The sequence below is a fragment of the Petromyzon marinus genome, unplaced genomic scaffold, assembly GCF_048934315.1.
Source record: "Petromyzon marinus isolate PM22_M1 ecotype Great Lakes invasive population unplaced genomic scaffold, UKy_Petmar_22M1.pri1.0 PM_Scaffold_95, whole genome shotgun sequence".
Classification (NCBI taxonomy): domain Eukaryota; kingdom Metazoa; phylum Chordata; class Hyperoartia; order Petromyzontiformes; family Petromyzontidae; genus Petromyzon; species Petromyzon marinus.
In genome coordinates, this window is record NW_027423705.1 from 239,567 (window position 1) to 260,184 (window position 20,618).

General features: G+C 57.2%; 1 protein-coding gene across 1 annotated transcript in view; it reads left to right on the top strand.

The window, feature by feature from the left end:
- LOC142923951 (uncharacterized) overlaps positions 1 to 20,618 on the top strand; it is a 43,468-nt gene that overhangs the window by 17,530 nt on the left and 5,320 nt on the right. The gene's annotated exons all lie outside the window — the stretch shown is intronic.

Consider the following 20,618-nt stretch of genomic DNA (forward strand, 5'->3'; position numbering starts at 1 on the left):
TCACTCACTCACCACTCACTCACCACTCACTCACTCACTCACCACTCACTCACTCACTCACCACTCACTCACCACTCACTCACCACTCACTCACTCACTCACCACTCACTCACCACTCACTACAGTCACTCAGTCACTCACTCACCACTCACTCACCACTCACCCACTCACTCACCCACTCACTCACTCACCACTCACCCACTCACTCACTCACTCACCACTCACCCACTCACTCACTCACTCACCCACTCACTCACTCACTCACCCGCCCACCCACTCACTCACCACTCACTCACACTCACTCACTCACTCACTCACTCACTCCCCACTCACCCACCACTCACTCACTCACCCACTCACTCACCCACTCACTCACTCACCCACCACTCACTCACTCACACTCACCCCACTCACTCACTCACTCACTCACCCACTCACTCACTCACTCCACCACTCACTCACCACTCACCCACTCACTCACTCACTCACCACTCACTCACTCACTCACCACTCACTCACTCACTCACCACTCACTCACCACTCACTCACTCACCCACTCACTCACCACTCACTCACTCACTCACCACTCACTCACCCACTCACTCACTCACTCACTCACTCACTCACCCACTCACCACTCACTCACTCACTCACCACTCACTCACCACTCACCCACTCACTCACCCACTCACTCACTCACCACTCACCCACTCACTCACTCACTCACCACTCACCCACTCACTCACTCACTCACCCACCCACTCACTCACTCACCCACCACCCACTCACTCACCCACTCACTCACTCACTCACCCACTCACCCACTCACTCACTCACTCACCCACTCACTCACTCACTCACCACCACTCACTCACCCACTCACTCACTCACCCACCACTCACTCACTCATCCACTAACCCTCCTCACTCACCACTCACCCACTCACTCACTCACTCACTCCACTCACTCACTCACCACTCACTCACTCACCACTCACTCACCACTCACTCACCACTCACTCACTCACTCACTCACTCACCACTCACTCACTCACCACTCACTCACTCACCACTCACTCACCACTCACTCACTCACTCACCACTCACTCACCACTCACTCACTCACTCACCACTCACTCACTCACTCACCACTCACTCACACTCACTCACCACTCACTCACCACTCACTCACTCACTCACCACTCACTCACCACTCACTCAGTCACTCAGTCACTCACTCACCACTCACTCACCACTCACCACTCACTCACCACTCACTCACCACTCACTCACCACTCACTCACCACTCCTCACCCTCACCCTCCTCACCACTCACTCACCACTCACCACTCACTCACTCACCCACTCACCCACTCACTCACCCACTCACTCACTCACTCACCACTCACTCACTCACCACTCACTCACTCACTCACCACTCACTCACCACCCACTCACTCACCCACTCACTCACTCACCACTCACTCACTCACTCACACCACTCACTCACCACTCACTCACTCACTCACCCACTCACCACTCACTCACCACTCACTCACCACTCACCCACTCACTCACCACTCACTCACTCACTCCACCCTCCCTCCTCACTCACCACTCACTCACTCCCCACTCACACTCACCACTCACTCACCACTCACTCACTCACTCACTCACTCACCCTCCCTCCCCACTCACTCCCTCACTCACCCACTCACTCACTCACTCACCCACCACTCACTCACTCACTCCACCCACTCACTCACCCACTCATTCACCCACTCACCACTCACTCACTCACTCACCACTCACTCACTCTCACCACTCACCCACCCACTCACTCACTCACTCACTCACCCACCACTCACTCACACACTCACACACTCACCCACTCACTCACTCACTCACCACTCACTCACCACTCTACTCACTCACTCACCCTCACTCACTCACTCACCACTCACCCACTCACTCACTCACCCACCACTCACTCACACACTCACTCACCCACTCACTCACTCACTCACCACTCACTCACTCACCCACCACTCACTCACCACCCACTCACTCACCCACTCACTCACTCACCACTCACTCACCACTCACTCACCACTCACTCACTCACTCACCCACTCACTCACTCACCACTCACCCACTCACTCACTCACTCACCACTCACTCACTCACTCACCCACTCACCCACTCACTCACTCACTCACCCACCCACTCACTCACTCACCCGCCCACCCACTCACTCACCACTCACTCGCTCACTCACCCACTCACCCACTCACTCACTCACTCACCCACTCACTCACTCACTCACCCCTCCCTCCACTCACTCACTCACCCACCACTCACTCACTCATCCACTAACTCACTCACCCACTCACTCACTCACTCACCCACTCACTCACTCACTCACCCACTCACTCACCACTCACCCACTCACTCACTCACTCACCCTCCCTCACTCACTCACCACTCACTCACTCACTCACCACTCACTCACCACTCACTCACTCACCACTCACTCACCACTCACTCACTCACTCACCACTCACTCACCCACTCACTCACTCACCCACTCACTCACTCACCCACTCACTCACTCACCACTCACACTCACCCACTCACTCACCACTCACTCACCACTCACTCACTCACTCACCCACTCACTCACCACTCACCCTCACTCACCCACTCACTCACTCCACCCTCACCCACTCACTCACTCACTCACCCACTCACCCACTCACTCACTCACTAACCCACCCACTCACTCACTCACCCACCCACCCACTCTCCACTCACTCACTCACTCACCCTCCCTCCCTCACTCCTCCTCCCACTCACTCACTCACTCACTCACCCACTCACTCACTCACCCACCACTCACTCACTCATCCACTAACTCCCTCCCTCCCTCACTCACTCCACCCACTCACCCCTCTCACTCACTCACCCACTCACTCACCACTCACCCACTCACTCACTCACCACTCACTCCCTCCTCCCTCCCTCCCCACTCACTCACCACTCACCCACTCACTCACCCACTCACCCACCCTCCTCCTCACTCACTCACTCACCACTCACTCACTCACCACTCACCCACTCACTCACCCACCACTCACTCACTCACTCACCACTCACTCACTCACTCACCCACTCACTCACCCACCACTCACTCACACACTCACACACTCACCCACTCACTCACCACTCACTCAAGTCACTCACCACTCACTCACTCACTCACCACTCACTCACCACTCACCACTCACTCACTCACCACTCACTCACCACTCACCACTCACTCACTCACCCACTCCACCCACTCACTCACCCACTCACTCACTCACCCACCACTCACTCACCACCCCACTCCTCACCACTCACCCACTCACTCACCACTCACTCACTCACTCACCACTCACCCACTCACCCACCACTCCTCACCACTCACTCACCACTCACCACTCACCCACTCACTCACTCACTCACCACTCACTCACTCACTCACCACTCACTCACTCACCACTCACTCACCACTCACTCACCACTCACTCACTCACTCACCACTCACTCACTCACCACTCACTCACCACTCACTCACCACTCACTCACTCACTCACCACTCACTCACCACTCACTCACTCACTCACCACTCACTCACTCACTCACCACTCACTCACCACTCACTCACCACTCACTCACTCACTCACCACTCACTCACCACTCACTCAGTCACTCAGTCACTCACTCACCACTCACTCACCACTCACCACTCACTCACCACTCACTCACCACTCACTCACCACTCACTCACCACTCACTCACTCACTCACCACTCACTCACCACTCACTCACCACTCACCACTCACTCACTCACCCCTCACCCACTCACTCCCACCCCACTCACTCACTCACTCACCACTCACTCACTCACCACTCACTCACTCCACTCACCACTCACTCACCACCCACTCACTCACCCACTCACTCACTCACCACTCACTCACTCACTCACCACTCACTCACCACTCACTCACTCACTCACCCACTCACACTCACTCACCACTCACTCACCACTCACCCACTCACTCACCACTCACTCACTCACTCACCCACTCACTCACTCACTCACCACTCACTCACTCACCACTCACTCACCACTCACCACTCACTCACCACTCACTCACCACTCACTCACTCACTCACCCACTCACTCACCCACTCACTCACTCACTCACACCCTCACTCACTCACCCACCACTCACTCACTCACTCACCCACTCACTCACCCACTCACTCACCCACCACTCACCACTCACTCACTCACTCACCACTCACTCACTCACTCACCACTCACCCACTCACTCACTCACTTACCCACCACTCACTCACACTCACACACTCACCCACTCACTCACTCACCACTCACTCACCACTCACCACTCACTCACTCACCACTCACTCACTCACCACTCACCCACTCACTCACTCACTCACCCACCACTCACTCACACACACACACTCACCCACTCACTCACTCACTCACCACTCACTCACTCACCCACCACTCACTCACCACCCACTCACTCACCCACTCACTCACTCACCACTCACTCACCACTCACTCACTCACTCACCCACTCACTCACTCACCACTCACCCCTCCCTCCTCCTCACCACTCACTCACTCACTCACCACACACTCACTCACTCCCACCCACTCACTCACTCACCCACTCACTCACCCACTCACTCACTCGCTCACCCACCACTCACCCACTCACTCACCACTCACTCACTCACCCTCCCTCACTCACTCACCCACTCACTCACTCACTCACCCACTCACTCACCCACTCACTCCACTCACCCACTCACTCACCACTCACTCACCACTCACTCACTCACTCACCACTCACTCACTCACTCACCACTCACCACTCACTCACTCACTCACCACTCACCACTCACTCACTCACTCACCACTCACTCACTCACTCACCACTCACTCACTCACTCACCACTCACTCACTCACTCACCCTCACTCACTCACTCACACTCACCCACTCACCACTCACTCACTCACTCACCACTCACTCACCCTCACCACTCACTCACTCACTCACCACTCACTCACCCACTCACTCACTCACCACTCACTCACTCACTCACCCACTCACTCACTCACCCACTCACTCACCACTCACTCACCCACTCACCCACTCACCACTCACTTACTCACCCACTCACTCACCACTCACTCACCACTCACTCACCACTCACTCACCACTCACTCACTCACTCACCACTCACTCACCACTCCCTCACCACTCACTCACCACTCACTCACCACTCCTCCTCACCACTCACTCACTCACCACTCACTCACCACTCACTCACCACTCACTCACCACTCACTCACTCACCACTCACTCACTCACCACTCCTCACACTCCTCCTCACCACTCACTCACCACTCACTCACCACTCACTCACTCACCACTCACTCACCACTCACTCACCACTCACTCACCACTCCTCACTCACCACTCACTCACCACTCACTCACTCCTCTCCCTCCTCACCACTCACTCACCACTCACTCCTCCTCACCACCCCTCCCTCACCACTCACTCACCACTCACTCCACCCACTCACTCACCACTCCTCACCACACTCACCCCACTCACTCACTCACCACTCACTCACCACTCACTCACCACACACTCCACCCACTCACTCACTCACCACTCACTCACCACTCACTCACCACTCACTCACCACTCCTCACCACTCACTCACTCACCACTCACTCACCACTCACTCACCACTCACTCACCCTCCTCCTCACTCCAGTCACTCACTCACTCACTCACCACTCACTCACCACTCACTCACCACTCACTCACTCACTCACTCACCACTCACTCACCACTCACTCACCACTCACTCACTCCCTCCTCACCCACTCACTCACTCACCCACTCACTCACTCACCCTCACTCACTCACCCACTCACTCACCCACTCACTCACTCACCCACTCACTCACCCACTCCTCACCACTCACTCACCCACTCACTCACTCACCACTCACCCACTCCACTCACCCACTCACTCACCCACTCACTCACTCACCCACCCACTCACTCACTCACCCTCACTCACTCACTCACCACTCACTCACTCACTCACCACTCACTCACTCACTCACCACTCACTCACCACTCACTCACCACTCACTCACTCTCACCACTCACTCACTCACTCACCACTCACTCACCACTCACTCACTCACCACTCACTCACCACTCACTCACTCACTCACCACTCACTCACCCTCACTCACTCACCCACTCACTCACTCACCCACTCACTCACTCACCACTCACCACTCACCCACTCACTCACCACTCACTCACCACTCACTCACTCACTCACCACTCACTCACCACTCACCCACTCCACCCACTCACTCACTCACCACTCACCCACTCACTCACTCACTCACCCACTCACCCACTCACTCACTCACTCACCCACCCCTCCTCCTCACCCACCCACCCACTCACTCACCACTCACTCACTCACTCACCCCACTCACCCACTCCTCCTCCTTTCGCCCCACTCACTCACTCACCCACTCACTCACCCACTCACTCACTCACCCACCACTCACTCACTCATCCACTAACTCACTCACCCACTCACTCACTCACTCACCCACTCACTCACTCACTCCACCCCTCCTCACCACTCACCCACACTCACTCACTCCTCACACTCACTCACTCACTCACCACTCCTCCTCCTCACCACTCACTCACCACTCACTCACTCACCACTCACTCACCACTCACTCACTCACTCACTCACCCACTCACTCACTCACCCACTCACTCACTCACCCACTCACTCACTCACCACTCACCTCACCCACTCACTCACCACTCACTCACCACTCACTCACTCACTCACCACTCACTCACCACTCACCCACTCACTCACCCTTTCTCTCTACTCACCCACTCACTCACTCACTCACCCACTCACCCACTCACTCACTCACTCACCCACCCACTCACTCACTCACCCACCCACCCACTCACTCACCACTCACTCACTCACTCACCCACTCACCCACCACTCACTCCACCCACTCACTCACTCACTCACCCACTCACTCACCCACTCACTCACCCACCACTCACTCACTCATCCACTAACTCACTCACCCACTCACTCACTCACTCACCCACTCACTCACTCACTCACCCACTCACTCACCACTCACCCACTCACTCACTCACTCACCACTCACTCACTCACTCACCACTCACTCACCACTCACTCACCACTCACCCACTCACTCACCCACTCACTCACCCACCCACTCACTCACCACTCACTCACTCACTCACCACTCACTCACTCACCACTCACCCACTCACTCACCCACCACTCACTCACTCACTCACCACTCACTCACTCACTCACCCACTCACTCACCCACCACTCACTCACACACTCACACACTCACCCACTCACTCACCACTCACTCAGTCACTCACCACTCACTCACTGACTCACCACTCACTCACCACTCACTCACTCACCACTCACTCACCACTCACCACTCACTCACTCACCCACTCACCTACTCACTCACCCACTCACTCACTCACCCACCACTCACTCACCACCCACTCACTCTACCACTCACCCACTCACTCACCACACTCACTCACTCACTCACCACTCCACCCACTCACCCAACACTCACTCACCACTCACTCACCACTCACCACTCACCCACTCACTCACTCACCACTCACTCACTCACTCACCACTCACTCACTCACCACTCACTCACCACTCACTCACCACTCACTCACTCACTCACCACTCCTCCTCACCACTCACTCACCACTCACTCACCCACTCACTCACTCACTCACCACTCACTCCCTCCCTCCTCCTCACCACTCACTCACTCACCCTCCTCACCACTCACTCACCACTCACTCACTCACTCACTCACTCACCACTCACTCACCAGTCACTCAGTCACTCACTCACCACTCACTCACCACTCACCACTCACTCACCACTCACTCACCACTCACTCACCACTCACTCACCACTCACCACTCACTCACTCACCACTCACCACTCACTCACCACTCACTCACCACTCACTCACCACTCACCACTCACTCACTCACCCCTCACCCACTCACTCACCACTCACTCACTCACTCACCACTCACTCACTCACCACTCACTCACTCACCACTCACTCACCACCCACTCACTCACCCCTCCTCACTCACCACTCCTCCCTCCTCACCACTCACTCACCACTCACTCACTCCACTCACCCACTCACCACTCACTCACCACTCACTCACCACTCACCCACTCACTCACCACTCACTCACTCACTCACCCACTCACTCACTCACTCACCACTCACTCACTCACCACTCACTCACCACTCACCACTCACTCACCACTCACTCACCACTCACTCACTCACTCACCCACTCACTCACCCTCACTCACTCACTCACCCACTCACTCACTCACTCACCCACCACTCACACTCACTCACCACTCACTCACTCACTCACCACTCACCCACTCACTCACTCACTCACCCACCCACTCACTCACACACTCACACACTCACCCTCTCACTCACTCACTCACCACTCACTCACTCACTCACCACTCACTCACTCACCACTCACTCACTCACTCACTCACTCACCCACTCACCCACTCACTCACTCACCCCCACTCACCACACACACCCACACACTCACCACCACTCACTCACCACTCACTCACCACTCACTCACTCACCACCACTCACCACTCACTCACCACCACTCACCCACTCACTCACTCACCACTCACTCACACTCACTCACCACTCACTCACTCACTCACTCACTCACCACTCACTCACTCACTCCTCACCACTCACTCACTCACCCACTCACTCCTCACTCACTCACTCACCACTCACTCACTCACTCACCACTCACTCACTCACTCACCTCACTCACTCACTCACTCACTCCCACTCACACCACTCACTCACTCACCACTCACTCACTCACCCACCACTCACTCACTCACTCACTCACCACTCACTCACTCACTCACCACTCACTCACCACTCACCTCACCCACTCACTCACTCACTCACCACTCACTCACTCACTCACACTCACCCACTCACCACTCACTCACTCACTCACCACTCACTCACCCCACTCTCCACTCACTCACTCACTCACCACTCACTCACCCACTCACTCACTCACCACTCACTCACTCACTCCCCCACTCACTCACTCACCCACTCACTCACCACTCACTCACCCACTCACCACTCACCACTCACTTACTCACCCACCCACTCACTCACCTCTCCACTCACCACTCACTCACCCACTCACTCACTCACTCACCCACTCACTCACTCACTCACCACTCACCCACTCACTCACCCTCACTCACCACTCCCACTCACTCACCACTCACTCACCACTCACTCACCCACTCACTCACTCACTCACCTCACTCACTCACTCACCACTCACTCACCACTCACCCACTGACTCACCCACTCACCACTCACTCACTCACCACTCACTCACCACTCACTCACTCACCACTCACCACTCACTCACCACTCACTCACTCACTCACCACTCACCTACTCACTCACTCACTCACCCACCCACTCACTCACTCACCACTCACTCACTCACTCACACTCACTCACCACTCACTCACTCACCACTCCCACTCCACTCACCACTCACTCACTCACTCACCACTCACTACACACCACTCACTCACCCACTCACTCACTCACTCACCCATTCCCACTCACTCACCCACTCACTCACCCACTCACCACTCACTCACTCACTCACCCACTCACTCACCCACTCACACACCCACTCACTCCCACTCACTCACCCACTCACCACTCACTCACCCTCACCACTCACTCACTCACTCACCCACTCACCCACTTAGCCACTCACCACTCACTCACTCACTCACCACACACTCACTCACTCACCCACTCACTCACTCACTCACCCACGCACTCACTCACTCACTCACCCACTCACTCACTCACTCACCACTCACTCACCCACTCACTCACTCACTCACCCACTCACCCACTTAGCCACTCACTCACTCACTCACCCACTCACTCACCCACTCACTCACTCACTCAGTCACTCACTCACTCACTCACCCACTCACTCACTCCACTCACCCACTCACTCACCCACTCACTCACCCACTCACTCACCCACTCACTCACTCACTCACCACTCACTCACTCACTCACCCACTCACCCACTCACTCACCCACTCACTCACTCACTCAGTCACTCACCCACTCACCCACTCACTCACTCACCCACTCACCTCACCCACTCACTCACTCACTCACCCACCCACTCACTCACCCACTCACCCACTCACTCACTCACCCACCCACCCACTCACCCACCCACCCACTCACTCACCCACTCACTCACCCACCCACTCACCCACCCACCCACTCACTCACTCACCCACTCACTCACTCACCCACTCACCCACTCACCCACCCACCCACTCACCCACCCACCCACTCACTCACTCACCCACTCACTCACCCACTCACCCACTCACTCACCCACTCACTCACCCACTCACTCACTCACCCACCCACCCACCCACTCACTCACTCACCCACTCACCCACCCACTCACTCACCCACTCACTCACTCACCAGGTGTGCTCTACGAGTGTATCCTCACCATCACCGCCGTGTGCTCACCACTGCTCACCAACTCACTCACCCACTCACTCACCCACTCACCACTCACCCACTCACCCACCCACTCACTCACTCACCCACCCACTCACCCACTCACCCACTCACTCACCCACCCACTCACCCACTCACCCACTCACCCACCCACCCACCCACTCACCCACTCACTCACCCACTCACCCACCCACTCACTCACCACTCACTCATCCACCCACTCACCCACCCACCCACCCACTCACCCACTCACCCACTCACTCACTCACCCACCCACTCACCCACTCACCCACTCACTCACTCACCCACTCACTCACCCACTCACCCTCTCCCCGCTCACCCACTCACTCACCCACTCACTCACCCACTCACCCACCCACTCACTCACCCACCCACCCACCCACTCACTCACTCACTCACCCACTCACTCACCCACTGACCCACTCACTCACCCACTCACTCATACACTCACTCACCCACTCACTCACCCACTCACTCACTCACCCACTCACCCACTCACCCACTCACTCACTCACTCACCCACTCACCCACTCACTCACCCACCCACTCACCCTCTCCCCGCTCACCAGGTGTGGCTCTACGAGTGTATCCTCACCATCACCGCCGTGTGCTCACCACTGCTCCACCTCACCCACTCACTCACTCACTCACCCACTCACCCACCCACTCCACTCACCCACCCACTCACTCACCCACTCACTCACTCATTCACCCACTCACTCACCACTCACTCACTCACCCACTCACCCACTCACTCACTCACTCACCCACTCACTCACTCACTCACCCACTCACTCACTCACTCACCCACTCACTCACCCACTCACCCACTCACTCACCCACTCACTCACTCACCACTCACTCACCACTCACTCACTCACCACTCACTCACTCACTCACCACTCACCACTCACTCACTCACTCACCACTCACCACTCACTCACTCACTCACCACTCACCACTCACTCACTCACTCACCACTCACTCACTCACTCACCACTCACCCACTCACCACTCACTCACTCACTCACCACTCACTCACCCACTCACCACTCACTCACTCACTCACCACTCACTCACCACTCACTCACTCACCACTCACTCACTCACTCACCCACTCACTCACCCACTCACTCACCACTCACTCACCCACTCACCCACTCACCACTCACTTACTCACCCACTCACTCACTCACCCACTCACTCACCCACTCACCCTCTCCCCGCTCACCCACTCACTCACCCACTCACTCACCCACTCACCCACCCACTCACTCACCCACTCACTCACTCACTCACCCACTCACTCACCCACTCACTCACCCACTCACTCACTCACCCACCACTCCTCACTCACCCACTACCCACTCACTCACTCACTCACCCACTCACTCACTCACCCACTCACTCACTCACTCACCACTCACTCACCCACTCACCCACTCCACTCACCCACTCACTCACTCACCACTCACTCACCACTCACTCACTCACCACTCACTCACTCACTCACCACTCACCACTCACTCACTCACTCACCACTCACTCACTCACTCACCACTCACTCACTCACTCACCACCTCACTCACTCACTCACCACTCACCCACTCACCACTCACTCACTCACTCACCACTCACTCACCCACTCACCACTCACTCACTCACTCACCACTCACTCACCCACTCACTCACTCACCACTCACTCACTCACTCACCCACTCACTCACCCACTCACTCACCACTCACTCACCCACTCACCCACTCACCACTCACTTACTCACCCACTCACTCACCACTCACTCACCACTCACTCACCCACTCAATCACTCACTCACCCACTCACTCACTCACTCACCACTCACCCACTCACTCACCACTCACTCACAACTCACCACTCACTCACCACTCACTCACCACTCACTCACCCACTCACTCACCACTCACTCACTCACTCACCCACTCTCTCACCACTCACCCACTCACTCACCCACTCACCACTCACTCACTCACCACTCACTCACCACTCACTCACTCACCACTCACCACTCACTCACCACTCACTCACTCACTCACCACTCACCCACTCACTCACTCACCCACCCACTCACTCACTCACCCACTCACTCACTCACTCACCACTCACTCACCACTCACTCACTCACTCACCACTCACCACTCACTCACCCATTCACTCACTCACTCACCCACTCACTCACCACTCACCACTCACCCACTCACTCACTCACTCACCCATTCACTCACTCACTCACCCACTCACTCACCACTCACCACTCACTCACTCACCACTCACCACTCACTCACTCACCCACTCACTCACCCACTCACTCACCCACTCACTCACCCACTCACTCACCCACTCACCCACTCACTCACTCACCACTCACTCACTCACCCACTCACCCACTTAGCCACTCACCACACTCACTCACTCACCACACACTCACTCACTCACTCACCCACTCACTCACTCACTCACCCACCCACTCACTCACTCACTCACCCACTCACTCACTCACTCACCACTCACTCACCCACTCACTCACTCACTCACCCACTCACCCACTTAGCCACTCACTCACTCACTCACCCACTCACTCACCCACTCACTCACTCACTCAGTCACTCACTCACTCACTCACCCACTCACTCACTCACTCACCCACTCACTCACCCACTCACTCACCCACTCACTCACCCACTCACTCACCCACTCACTCACTCACTCACCCACTCACCCACTCACTCACCCACTCACCCACTCACTCACCCACTCACTCACTCACTCAGTCACTCACCCACTCACCCACTCACTCACTCACCCACTCACTCACCCACTCACTCACTCACTCACCCACTCACTCACCCACTCACCCACTCACTCACTCACCCACCCACCCACTCACCCACCCACCCACTCACTCACCCACTCACTCACCCACCCACTCACCCACCCACCCACTCACTCACTCACCCACTCACTCACTCACCCACTCACCCACTCACCCACCCACCCACTCACCCACCCACCCACTCACTCACTCACCCACTCACTCACCCACTCACCCACTCACTCACCCACTCACTCACCCACTCACTCACTCACCCACCCACCCACCCACCCACTCACTCACTCACCCACTCACCCACCCACTCACTCACCCACTCACTCACTCACCAGGTGTGCTCTACGAGTGTATCCTCACCATCACCGCCGTGTGCTCACCACTGCTCACCAACTCACTCACCCACTCACTCACCCACTCACCACTCACCCACTCACCCACCCACTCACTCACTCACCCACCCACTCACCCACTCACCCACTCACTCACCCACCCACTCACCCACTCACCCACTCACCCACCCACCCACCCACTCACCCACTCACTAACCCACTCACCCACCCACTCACTCACCACTCACTCATCCACCCACTCACCCACCCACCCACCCACTCACCCACTCACCCACTCACTCACTCACTCACCCACCCACTCACCCACTCACCCACTCACTCACTCACCCACTCACTCACCCACTCACCCTCTCCCCGCTCACCCACTCACTCACCCACTCACTCACCCACTCACCCACCCACTCACTCACCCACCCACTCACCCTCTCCCGCTCACCAGGTGTACTCTACGAGTGTATCCTCACCATCACCGCCGTGTGCTCACCACTGCTCACCCACTCACCCACTCACTCACTCACTCCACCCACTCACCCACCCACTCACCCACTCACCCACCCACTCACTCACCCACTCACTCACTCACTCACCCACTCACCCACTCACTCACCCACTCACTCACTCACTCACCCACCCACCCACTCACCCTCTCACTCACTCACCCACTCACCCACTCACTCACCCACTCACTCACTCACTCACCCACTCACTCACCCACTCACTCACCCACTCACTCACTCACCCACCACTCACTCACTCACCCACTCACCCACTCACTCACTCACTCACCCACTCACTCACTCACTCACCCACTCACTCACCCACCCACTCACTCACTCCACTCACCCACTCACCCACCCACTCACCTCTCACTCACTCACCACTCACTCACCACTCACTCACTCACCACTCACTCACTCACTCACCACTCACCACTCACTCACTCACTCACCACTCACTCACTCACTCACCACTCACTCCTCACTCACCAACTCACTCACTCACCACTCACCCACCACCACTCACTCACTCACTCACCACTCACTCACCCACTCACCACTCACTCACTCACTCACCACTCACTCACCCACTCACTCACTCACCACTCACTCACTCACTCACCCACTCACTCACCCACTCACTCACCACTCACTCACCCACTCACCCACTCACCACTCACTTACTCACCCACTCACTCACCACTCACTCACCACTCACTCACCCACTCACTCACTCACTCACCCACTCACTCACTCACTCACCACTCACCCACTCACTCACCACTCACTCACCACTCACTCACCACTCACTCACCACTCACTCACCACTCACTCACCCACTCACTCACCACTCACTCACTCACCCACTCTCTCACCACTCACCCACTCACTCACCCACTCCACCACTCACTCACTCACCACTCACTCACCACTCACTCACTCACTCACCACTCACCACTCACTCACCACTCACTCACTCACTCACCACTCACCCACTCACTCACTCACTCACCCACCCACTCACTCACTCACCCACTCACTCACTCACTACCACTCACTCACCACTCACTCACTCACACACCACTCACCACTCACTCACCCATTCACTCACTCACTCACCCACTCACTCACCACTCACCACTCACCCACTCACTCACTCACTCACCCATTCACTCACTCACTCACCCACTCACTCACCACTCACCACTCACTCACTCACCACTCACCACTCACTCACTCACCCACTCACTCACCCACTCACTCACCCACTCACTCACCCACTCACTCACCCACTCACCCACTCACTCACTCACCACTCACTCACTCACCCACTTAGCCACTCACCACACACTCACTCACTCACCACACACTCACTCACTCACTCACCCACTCACTCACTCACTCACCCACCCACTCACTCACTCACTCACCCACTCACTCACTCACCACTCACTCACCCACTCACTCACTCACTCACCCACTCACCCACTTAGCCACTCACTCACTCACTCACCCACTCACTCACCCACTCACTCACTCACTCGGTCACTCACTCACTCACTCACCCACTCACTCACTCACTCACCCACTCACTCACCCACTCACTCACCCACTCACTCACCCACTCACTCACTCACTCACCACTCACTCACTCACTCACCCACTCACCCACTCACTCACCCACTCACCCACTCACTCACCCACTCACTCACTCACTCAGTCACTCACCCACTCACCCACTCCTCACTCACCCACTCACTCACCCACTCACTCACTCACTCACCCACTCACTCACCCACTCACCCACTCACTCACTCACCCACCCACCCACTCACCCACCCACCCACTCACTCACCCACTCACTCACCCACCCACTCACCCACCCACCCACTCACTCACTCACCCACTCACTCACCCACTCACCCACTCACCCACCCACCCACTCACCCAACCCACCCACTCACTCACTCACCCACTCACTCACCCACTCACCCACTCACTCACCCACTCACTCACCCACTCACTCACTCACCCACCCACCCACCCACTCACTCACTCACCCACTCACCCACCCACTCACTCACCCACTCACTCACTCACCAGGTGTGCTCTACGAGTGTATCCTCACCATCACCGCCGTGTGCTCACCACTGCTCACCCACTCACTCACCCACTCACTCATTCACCCACTCACTCACTCACCCACTCACTCACTCACCCACTCACTCACCCACTCACTCACTCACCCACTCACTCACTCACCCACTCACCCACTCACCCCCCACTCACCCACTCACTCATCCACCCACTCACCCTCCCACCCACTCACTCACTCACTCATCCACCCACTCACCCACTCACCCACCCACCCATTCACTCACCCACCCACCCACTCACTCACTCACCCACTCACTCACCCACCCACTCACTCACCCACTCATTCACCCACTCACTCACTCACCCACCCACTCACTCACTCACCCACTCACTCACTCACCCACCCACCCACCCACTCACTCACCCACCCACTCACTCACCCACCCACTCACTCACCCACTCACTCACCCACCCACTCACCCACCCACTCACCCTCTCCCCGCTCACCAGGTGTGCTCTACGAGTGTATCCTCACCATCACCGCCGTGTGCTCACCACTGCTCACCCACTCACCCACTCACCCACTCACTCACTCACTCACCCACTCACCCACTCACTCACTCACCCACTCACTCACTCACTCACCTACACACTCACCCACCCACTCACCCACTCACTCACTCACTCACCCACTCACTCACTCACTCACCCACCCACTCACCCTCTCCCCACTCACCAGGTGTACTCTACGAGTGTATCCTCACCATCACCGCCGTGTGCTCACCACTGCTCACCCACTCACTCACCCACTCACTCACTCACCCACTCACTCACTCACCCACCCACCCACCCACTCACTCACTCACTCACCCACTCACCCACTCACCCCCCCACTCACCCACTCACTCATCCACCCACTCACCCACTCACTCACTCACTCATCCACCCACTCACCCACTCACCCACCCACCCATTCACTCACCCACCCACCCACCCACTCACTCACTCACTCACCCACTCACTCACCCACCCACTCACTCACCCACTCATTCACCCACTCACTCACTCACCCACCCACTCACTCACTCACTCACCCACTCACTCACTCACCCACCCACCCACCCACCCACTCACTCACTCACCCACCCACCCACCCACTCACTCACTCACCCACTCACTCACCCACCCACTCACTCACCCACTCACTCACCCACCCACTCACCCACCCACTCACCCTCTCCCCGCTCACCAGGTGTGCTCTACGAGTGTATCCTCACCATCACCGCCGTGTGCTCACCACTGCTCACCCACTCACCCACTCACCCACTCACTCACTCACTCACCCACTCACCCACTCACTCACTCACCCACTCACTCACTCACTCACCTACACACTCACCCACCCACTCACCCACTCACTCACTCACTCACCCACTCACTCTCACTCACTCACTCACCCACCCACTCACCCTCTCCCCACTCACCAGGTGTACTCTACGAGTGTATCCTCACCATCACCGCCGTGTGCTCACCACTGCCCACCCACCCACTCACCAGGTGTGCTCTACGAGTGTATCCTCACCATCACCGCCGTGTGCTCACCACTGCTCACCCACTCACTCACCCACTCACTCATTCACCCACTCACTCACTCACCCACTCACTCACTCACCCACTCACTCACCCACTCACTCACTCACCCACTCACTCACTCACCCACCCACCCACTCACTCACTCACCCACTCACCCACTCACCCCCCCACTCACCCACTCACTCATCCACCCACTCACCCTCCCACCCACTCACTCACTCACTCATCCACCCACTCACCCACTCACCCACCCACCCATTCACTCACCCACCCACCCACTCACTCACTCACCACTCACTCACCCACCCACTCACTCACCCACTCATTCATCCACTCACTCACTCACCCACCCACTCACTCACTCACTCACCCACTCACTCACTCACCCACCCACCCACCCACTCACTCACCCACCCACTCACTCACCCACCCACTCACTCACCCACTCACTCACCCACCCACTCACTCACCCACTCACCCTCTCCCCGCTCACCAGGTGTGCTCTACGAGTGTATCCTCACCATCACCGCCGTGTGCTCACCACTGCTCACCCACTCACTCACCCACTCACTCATTCACCCACTCACTCACTCACCCACTCACTCACTCACCCACTCACTCACCCACTCACTCACCCACTCACTCACCCACTCACTCACTCACCCACCCACCCACCCACTCACTCACTCACTCACCCACTCACCCACTCACCCCCCCACTCACCCACTCACTCATCCACCCACTCACCCTCCCACCCACTCACTCACTCACTCATCCACCCACTCACCCACTCACCCACCCACCCATTCACTCACCCACCCACCCACCCACTCACTCACCCACTCACTCACCCACCCACTCACTCACCCACTCATTCACCCACTCACTCACTCACCCACCCACTCACTCACTCACTCACCCACTCACTCACTCACCCACCCACCCACCCACTCACTCACTCACCCACTCACTCACCCACCCACTCACTCACCCACTCACTCACCCACCCACTCACCCACCCACTCACCCTCTCCCCGCTCACCAGGTGTGCTCTACGAGTGTATCCTCACCATCACCGCCGTGTGCTCACCACTGCTCACCCACTCACCCACTCACCCACTCACTCACTCACTCACCCACTCACCCACTCACCCACTCACTCACTCACCCACTCACTCATTCACCTACACACTCACCCACCCACTCACCCACTCACTCACTCACTCACCCACTCACTCACTCACTCACCCACCCACTCACCCTCTCCCCACTCACCAGGTGTGCTCTACGAGTGTATCCTCACCATCACCGCCGTGTGCTCACCACTGCTCACCCACTCACTCACCCACTCACTCATTCACCCACTCACTCACCCACTCACTCACTCACCCACTCACTCACCCACTCACTCACTCACCCACTCACTCACTCACCCACCCACCCACTCACTCACTCACTCACCCACTCACCCACTCACCCCCCCACTCACCCACTCACTCACCCACACACTCACTCACCCACTCACTCACTCACCCACCCACCCACTCACTCACTCACTCACCCACTCACCCACTCACCCCCCACTCACCCACTCACTCATCCACCCACTCACCCACCCACCCACTCACCCACTCACTCATCCACCCACTCACCCACTCACCCACTCACTCACCAGGTGTGCTCTACGAGTGTATCCTCACCATCACCGCCGTGTGCTCACCACTGCTCACCCACTCACCCACTCACCCACCCACTCACCCACTCACCCACCCACTCACCCACTCACCCACCCACTCACTCACCCACCCACTCACTCACTCACCCACTCACTCACTCACTCACCCACCCACTCACCCTCTCCCCACTCACCAGGTGTGCTCTACGAGTGTATCCTCACCATCACCGCCGTGTGCTCACCACTGCTCACCCACTCACTCACCCACCCACCCACTCACCCACTCACTCACCAACTCACTCACCCACTCACTCACCCACTCACTCACCCACCCACTCACTCACCCACCCACTCACTCACTCACTCACCCACCCACTCACCCTCTCCCCACTCACCAGGTGTGCTCTACGAGTGTATCCTCACCATCACCGCCGTGTGCTCACCACTGCTCACCCACTCACCCACTCACCCACCCACTCACCCACTCACTCACCAACTCACTCACACACTCACCCGCCCACTCACTCACCCACTCACTCACCCACTCACTCACCCACCCACTCACTCACCCACCCACTCACTCACTCACCCACTCACCCACCCACTCACCCACTCACTCACTCACCCACTCACTCACCCTCTCCCCACT